The following is a 7,317-nucleotide window of genomic DNA, read 5'->3' as shown; positions in this document are numbered from 1 at the left end:
TGAGGGGGGCTGGGCCAGCCAATCCCTGCAGGCAGGGCTGCCTCCTCCCCACCAGGGCAGGAGGCCAAACCATGGGGTGGGGAGGGAGCTGGCTGCAGAGCAGTCAGCTGGGGATGACACAGCCGAGGCACTGGATCCTCAAATCTCAGCACCTCCCGCGTGGGGAGAGGGGGGCACGTCAGGGGTGATCAAAGGTGACTCAGAGCCCCAAGGTTTACACACCAGGTGCAGCTGGCAAAGGCATGAACGTGAGAGTTCAGGTGCCAGGCGAGCACGGCCAGGCCAATCCTTGTGCCCGATCATCTCCTGAGCTCCTGTAGGGCATCACGTACCATTTCTCGGTGCAGAACTAGGAGGCTTAGGGATGAAAGCCCAGGGGCCCAGGCTGCGCAATCTGGCAGGGGTTCGAGTGCTGCCTGGAGGCAGCCCAGACCCTGGGCCGAGACGTGACTGCTGGGAACAGAAACAAACAATCCAGCCTTGCTGGCCATTATCCCAGGCAGATTCCAGGGATAAAGGGCCCAGCTGCTGGCAGGGCGCGGTGGCCAACGACTGGAATCCTAGCAATCTGGGGGCCGAGGCAGGAGGATGTACTGAGGTCAGGATTTCGAGCAAGAGTGAGACCTTGTCTCTACTAAAAATAGAAAAATTAGCCATGCATGGTGGCATGTGCCTATAGTCCCAGCTACTCGGGAGGCTGAGGCAGGAGGATCGCTTCAGCCCAGGAGTTTGAGGTTGCTGTGAGCTACGATGATGCCACTGCACTCTAGCCTGGGTGACAGAGCAAGGGCAAACCTGGAGGCTGGGCTCAGTGTCCAAGGACAGAGGGGAAGCACTGGGGGTGAGGCTGAGAGGGGCCGTGAGCACACGGAGTCCAGGCAGGGAGGGCAGAGCCAGGGACCCTGAGTGGAGTCCTTGTGCTGCCCTGCGCTTGCTCTGAGTTTGGACCGTGGCGGCCATCTGGGGCTCAGTCTTCCCATCTGGGAAATGGGATATCACATGAGGTCCTCAGTGGGGGACGGAAGATGGGTCTAGAGAGTTGGGAGCCCCAAAAAGAGAAAGTGAAGGAAACGCTGGCAAGTGGCCCCTGAGCCACTGTGGGCCAGAGCTCTGCTCTGTGCAAGAGACTGTAAAGTCCTTCTACTGTGTGCTCTACGTAAAGTGCACCCACTGTGTGTTCTATGTAAAGTGCACCCATAAAGTGTGTGCTCGGCCGGGCGTGGTGGCTCACGCCTGTAATCCTAGCACTCTGGGAGGCCGAGGTGGGCGGATCGTTTGAGCTCAGGAGTTCGAGACCAGCCTGAGCAAGAGCGAGACCCCATCTCTACTAAAAATAGAAAGAAATTATATGGACAGCTAAAAATATATATAGAAAAAATTAGCCGGGCATGGTGGCTCATGCCTGTAATCCCAGCTACTCGGGAGGCTGAGACAGGAGGATCGCTTGAGTTCAGGAGTTTGAGGTTGCTGTGAGCTAGGCTGATGCCACGGCACTCACTCTAGCCTGGGCAACAGAGTGAGACTCTGTCTCAAAAAAAAAAAAAAAAAAAAAAAAAGTGTGTGCTCTACATAAAGTGCCCCCACTGTGTGCTGGGCACTCTACATACATCCTGTCTACTGTGTGCCAGGTGCTCTACATAAAGCAAACTTATTTAGAGCACAGTGCTTTATATAACGTGTACCTACTGTGTTCCGTGTGTTCTATGTAAAGGATGCCTACTGTGTGTCAGATGCTCTACGTAGAGCATGTCTACAATGTGTCTCGTGACCCACATAAAGTGCACCCACTGTGTGCCAAGGACGCTACATAAATCCTGTCTGCTGTGTGCCAGGTGCTCTACATAAAACATGCCTACTATGTGGGCCAGCTGCTCTACATAAAGTAAGCCCACTGTGTGCCAGGTACTCTACAGAAAGGGTGCCTTCTTTGTGTCAGATGCTCACCTGCATCACAATGCACAGTGCATTTCCACCCCGCTCCCCTCAACTCTCTGGCAGAGCTCTGGACATTGATGGAGAGACCCAAGCAATAGCCTCCAGAGGAAGGAAGATGCCCATTTAACAGAAGAGCAAACTGAGGCTCAGAGAGGGAGAGTCTCTAGCCCAAGTTGCAGAGCTCATAGGAACTGAGGTCTGTCAGACCCTCAAGCCTACAACCTTTCCCTCTGCCAAGCTACTCTGCTCCCATTCATTGGGTACAATGCCATACGAATCCAGGGACATCTATAATAGTGGAACATCAGTCAATGTGGTGCCCCAGAGGGGAAATGTCTTGAGCCCTTGTATCACCAGCTGCCTCCTCCTCCCACACCCAGGATGCTCCACCCAACAGACCTAGTGCAATCCCCACCCTTGGCTCTCCCTGAATTCTGATCAGAATTGCTCCATGCGTGGTCTCAGGTGAGGGAGGGCCTGAAGGGGGGCCTCCTAGCAGAGCTGCCGAGCAGGAGGGCAGGAAAAGACAGTCCTCACTCTGGCAGCATGTTAGGGAGACTCCAACCTCCCTCTGTCCCCATCCAGCTCAATCAGCCAGAGGATTTGGGCAGCTGGTCCCTGTGCCCCCTACTCAGGTGGTGGAGTGTGCCCCCTCCTAATCTCCTGCTGCAGCTGGGAAGACCTCACCTGCTGGCAGGTTCATGCACTTTAGGGTCTGGGGGCAAATCCGGAGTATGACAAACCAGGCAGTCCTGGAGATACAGAAGAAAGAGCCCCGAGTGGCCAGAGGGGCTCAGCTCACTGCAAGACCTACTGTGTGCCTGGGCTGGGCAGGCAGCCTACAGCAGGAATGGCGGCCGCCACCCTTCACCAACACAAGTCACTGAGCCTGTTTTAAGCCCTTTAATTATATTCACCATTGTTATTTCCATTTCACAAATGAGGAATAGAGTCTGGAAGATATTTATGTGACTACCCACAGTCACAAAGCTGGTGGAGCCAGGCTGTGCCCCAGACCACCCGGCCTCACCTTGGCACCCTCCACCACTGGGCTGCGCTCATTTGTGTCTGTAAACGGCCATTTCAGCAGAACTCACCGCTCAGGACTGTGGTGATGATTAAAACAGACAAAGTATGTAAATATTGCATAAGACAGAGCAAGGGCCTAGTAAATGCTACTTGTTGTTATTGATGTTGCTACTGTTGCTGTGTGAGCTGGATATGGGGTTTGGACTGGACGTGCAGGGGTCAGAGGTGTCGACCTTGCACTGTCTTGAAGAAGGGCCCTACAGGTCCAGCCTGTTCTCACCATCTGGTCCCTTTGGCCGTCGATAATGACTCGGGGAGCACCCTCCTGGGCATGGGGAGTCTTGGCCTGAATCCAGAAGAGTTTTCCATGGAGAAGTAGCAACAGGAACCCTTGAACACCTGCCAGGTGTTGAGCACTGCTCACAGCTGGATTCTTGGGGAGGACTTCTGCTGTTTTGGCAGCTGGTGGCTGGTCAGTGCATGGATTCTACCTCCTACCCAATGAGAGATGAGCCGTGGACCACCAAGCTACTGCATCCCTGACAGTCTCTGCTTGTATGCACCCCAGGATGGAGAGCTCACCACGCACACACATTCGTGGTCTATTCCTTTAAAAAACATGAGAAGGTAGATTCTCCATGGTGGTGACCTCAAGCGTAACCAGTGGTAACTGATGAGGCGGGGGTTTGTTTAAAATGCACCTTCCTTGCTGTATGTTCGCATGTCAAGAGGGGCGAGATATGATACCAATGGAGACCATGAGGTGCAGAACCTCATGTATAGTCTGTGACATTTTCTCACCAGTGGGATGGAGAGTGAATGAATGGATGAGCTCCTAGTTGTTATGTTTGTGTCAATATTCCCTAGCATGAATAATATTTCAGCTTAGACTATAGCTGTTTGCGTACCTAGAGCTATTTGCATGTTTATATTTCACTTGTGTGATACTTCCCCCCATTTTTACAAGTTATCCCTCCAGGTCTTCTGGTATTAGTCCACTGCTCTTTGGCCTGTTCGCTGTTCCTGTGGAGGTTTTGTCTTCACCCCCTTCCTTAGCCCGACCATTTTCAGCCTAAGGAACAAGAGCTGAAGAATGCCATCAGTGAAAGCTTCCGCAGAAAGTTCTGCCCCCCAGTCTCCCGATGGCCAGCAAGGTGGTGGAGAAATATGACAGGAGGGTGGGGATGACAGTGTCTGTCTCCGTGGGACTGTTGTAAGGATGCAGGTGTGAAAACACCCACATCCACGGGTGTCTGATACATGCCAGCTATTGTTTCCCCCACTTCTTGCTTAGGCTCAAGCGATCATCATCATCTCTTGTTTGTGACTCACTGTGATGGACTTTGTCTCGTTACCTGTGACTATAAACATGTTTTCTGTCTATGGGCAGGTGGGGATCATCACACGGATGTGTCTGGGCACTTAGGCACATGATTCTTCTTGTGGGGGGAAGCAAAGAAGGATTTTATTTTCCCCTAATATAAGAAAAAACAAGAATGGCATAATGATAATATTAATGCCACTAAGCATTGCACCTTTTCTATGATTCAGGCACTGTGACCAGTGTACAATAAACATTATCCTTTTAATTAGAAGACATGTATAAAGGAAAATAAACTATTTGTCTCAGAGAAAAATGCTTTAATATTTGTAGTTCCTCTCATTGTCTTTGGGAGAGATGTACCCTAATGCAGGAGACATTATATTTTGAGTTGAGTTGAGGGAAGAATGTCAGAATACAAGTGGGGTGGGGGAAGAGAGAGACTGAGAGAGTGAGCAGGTGTAAAGGTGTAAGCTAGTGGGAAGGGAGTTCTTTAAATTTTTGGTTCTGTATGAGAAATGGAATAAAAAAGAATTTGGGGCACAGTCTGGGGAAAGGGAGAGAAGAGGAGGAGGAGGGTGGTGACTGGGCTTTTGCGTGGGAGGGCAGCGAAAGAGAAGGAAGAGGGCGGGGTGGAGGGAAGGATGTTGGCTCAGGCCCTGGAGACTGCAAAGGGGACAAATCACGAGGCCCTTAGTGGTGACAGCTGCAGGAGGTCCGCCACTGCTGAGCTGGCTGTTGGTTTCTTCAGGGTCAAGAGCCGCTAGGTCCTGTGTGTTCAGCCCCCCAGGGTCTGCAGTGGTGAGCACTGCTGGTCCTTGGCACACTGCGAGGTGGGGGGTGCACAGCAGCCTGGAGTCCTACTAGGTGCTCAGCAGAGGAGTTTGCTGGAGGCCTGTGCCCCATAGGTCCCTGGGCACCAGGTAGCTCACACTGCGTGCCTGACACGGGTAACCCCTGTCTCTCTTCCTTGCTCCCCACTGTCTGCAGACCGCTCAGCTGTGCTGGTTCCCACAGCAATCTCAGCAGGGTGAAAGTGAAGCCAGTCATTCCAGTAGTGCCCCCAAAGCCTGGGGATGCCGATTGTCCATCTGGCTCTCCTGTACCCTGCAAGGGGCGCTCATGAGCCAGGGACTTCCCTCTGGCACTGGGCAGGGCTGACCTGGGGATGGGATGATATGGCCCAGATGAAGCTTCCTGCTCCCCTTTTCGTGTGGTTGTTCTCATTTACATATTCCACGGTGTGGTTGAACCTTCTTAAGTGGACTCCGGAGCTCTTCCAGAGTTAGGTTCATTCATGACTAGCTGCCAAATTGCTGCTCTTTGTAGAGGGCAGAAAGGCTGGGATCGCCTATTCCACCATCCTGCCCATGTCTCTCCCTCAGTATAAGTTCTTGCAGCAGTTCTGAGAGTTATATCTTGACAATATGAGTTTCTAATTCAGGAACAGATTATAACCAACTATTTATTGGGGCCTTCTGATATGTGTTTGTACACAGTTTTGTTAATTCTTCACTTACAGACATTAAAATATCTGAATTTGTTATGAATACGTGTATTTTACACTGTTGTAAAAATAACCTTTCTATATATTTCTTTTTTTTTTCTTTCAATTTGTTCTTGTTGCATTCAAATGCAATTAATCTTTGTGTACTGATTTGGAATGAAAAACTTGGTATATACTTAACAATTCTAAGAAGTTGTTCATGCCTGCTGACATAGAACAACAACAAACAAACAAACAAACAAACAAAGAAGTTGTTTGGGTAGATTCTTTTGTATCTCTGAATAAACTAGTCACATCTATGAATTGTGATAGTTCTGTATCATCCTTTTCAATCTTTAATACATTTCTGATTTTTTTCATACATCCTTGGCTAGATCCCATGTTAAAATGTTAAATAACAACAGTGGGAATGCACAGACTGTTTCGTATTTAGAATAGAATGTTCTCAACATTTCACTGTTAAGCATGATATTTATGGAAGGTTCATGAGTAGTTGCCTTTTACAGGCTAAGACATTTCCTGGGTACTCCAACTTCACTGATTTTCCTTTTAAATGACGTTTTTCTTTTTAAATAGTTAATAACAGATAAATTGCATTGATTACATTTTATGTGGAAATTTCCAATAGACACAGAAGTAGACGGAAAAAAGTAATGATTTTTGATGTCTCAGCTTCAATAGTTGTAAACACTAAACCGGTTCTGCTTCATTTATAACCCTGCCATGAATTGGCTATAGCATTGCTAAGAAAATCCCAAGCACTGTATTACTTAACCCATAATGACTCCAGTATGGACCTCTGACATGTGACACTGTATTTTATTTATTTACTTAATTATTTGTTTATTTTTGTAGCAATAATCACACCTCGGATAAACCTCATTGGCTGTGATACTGACATTATGCAAAGCTAATACTTGTATAGATAGAACCACCATGGCATTGTCACATGTAAGAGATAGCCCATAGTATGATAGCTATTATCACATGTAACAAATAGCCCATAATAAGATAGCCATGTCTCTCCCCTCCAAGTGTTTTTCACACTATTGCGCTGCAATGCCTGTGTGTCCTAGGGCACGTACTCTCAAGCCCCCGGGGGCAGAGAGAAGGATGGACGGGTGTGTAGACACACCACGGGTAGCCGGACAAACCTGTGTGAATGGTTCAGTTTCCAGACTGCAGCCCCCAACTCACAACAGCAGCCAGGGGAAGGGGGCTCTGAGCACACCACCCGCCGTCCCCTCCCAGGGACCCCATTCTGTAGAACTTTGCCCTTCACCTCTGCGGAGGTGGGGGAGGGGTAGGTGGGGAGGAGGGGAGGTGGGACAGTCGATTTGTGACCATCTGCAGTTCCCTTCCCCCCACCTTTTCCCACTGTCATGCTCAGACCCCCGGAACCCATCACCCCATCCCTGCCTGGGCCACACAGCACCCTCACCTGGGCCCTGGGGAGAAGGGAATAAAAGCCAGAGGTGACCTCTCCTTGATGTTTTCTGGGTCGAAGCGGGAGGGGTCACAGACC

At 49.8% G+C, this 7,317-nt stretch overlaps 1 pseudogene; it reads right to left on the bottom strand.

The window, feature by feature from the left end:
* Nucleotides 1–6,625: 6,625 nt before the first annotated feature.
* On the bottom strand, nt 6,626–6,704 carry LOC138385498 (U4 spliceosomal RNA; annotated as a pseudogene).
* Nucleotides 6,705–7,317: the final 613 nt, after the last annotated feature.

This window comes from Eulemur rufifrons, chromosome 6, assembly GCF_041146395.1.
Source record: "Eulemur rufifrons isolate Redbay chromosome 6, OSU_ERuf_1, whole genome shotgun sequence".
Classification (NCBI taxonomy): domain Eukaryota; kingdom Metazoa; phylum Chordata; class Mammalia; order Primates; family Lemuridae; genus Eulemur; species Eulemur rufifrons.
Note: the sequence above shows the minus strand (reverse complement) of the source record. Positions and strands in the feature narration are given on the sequence as shown.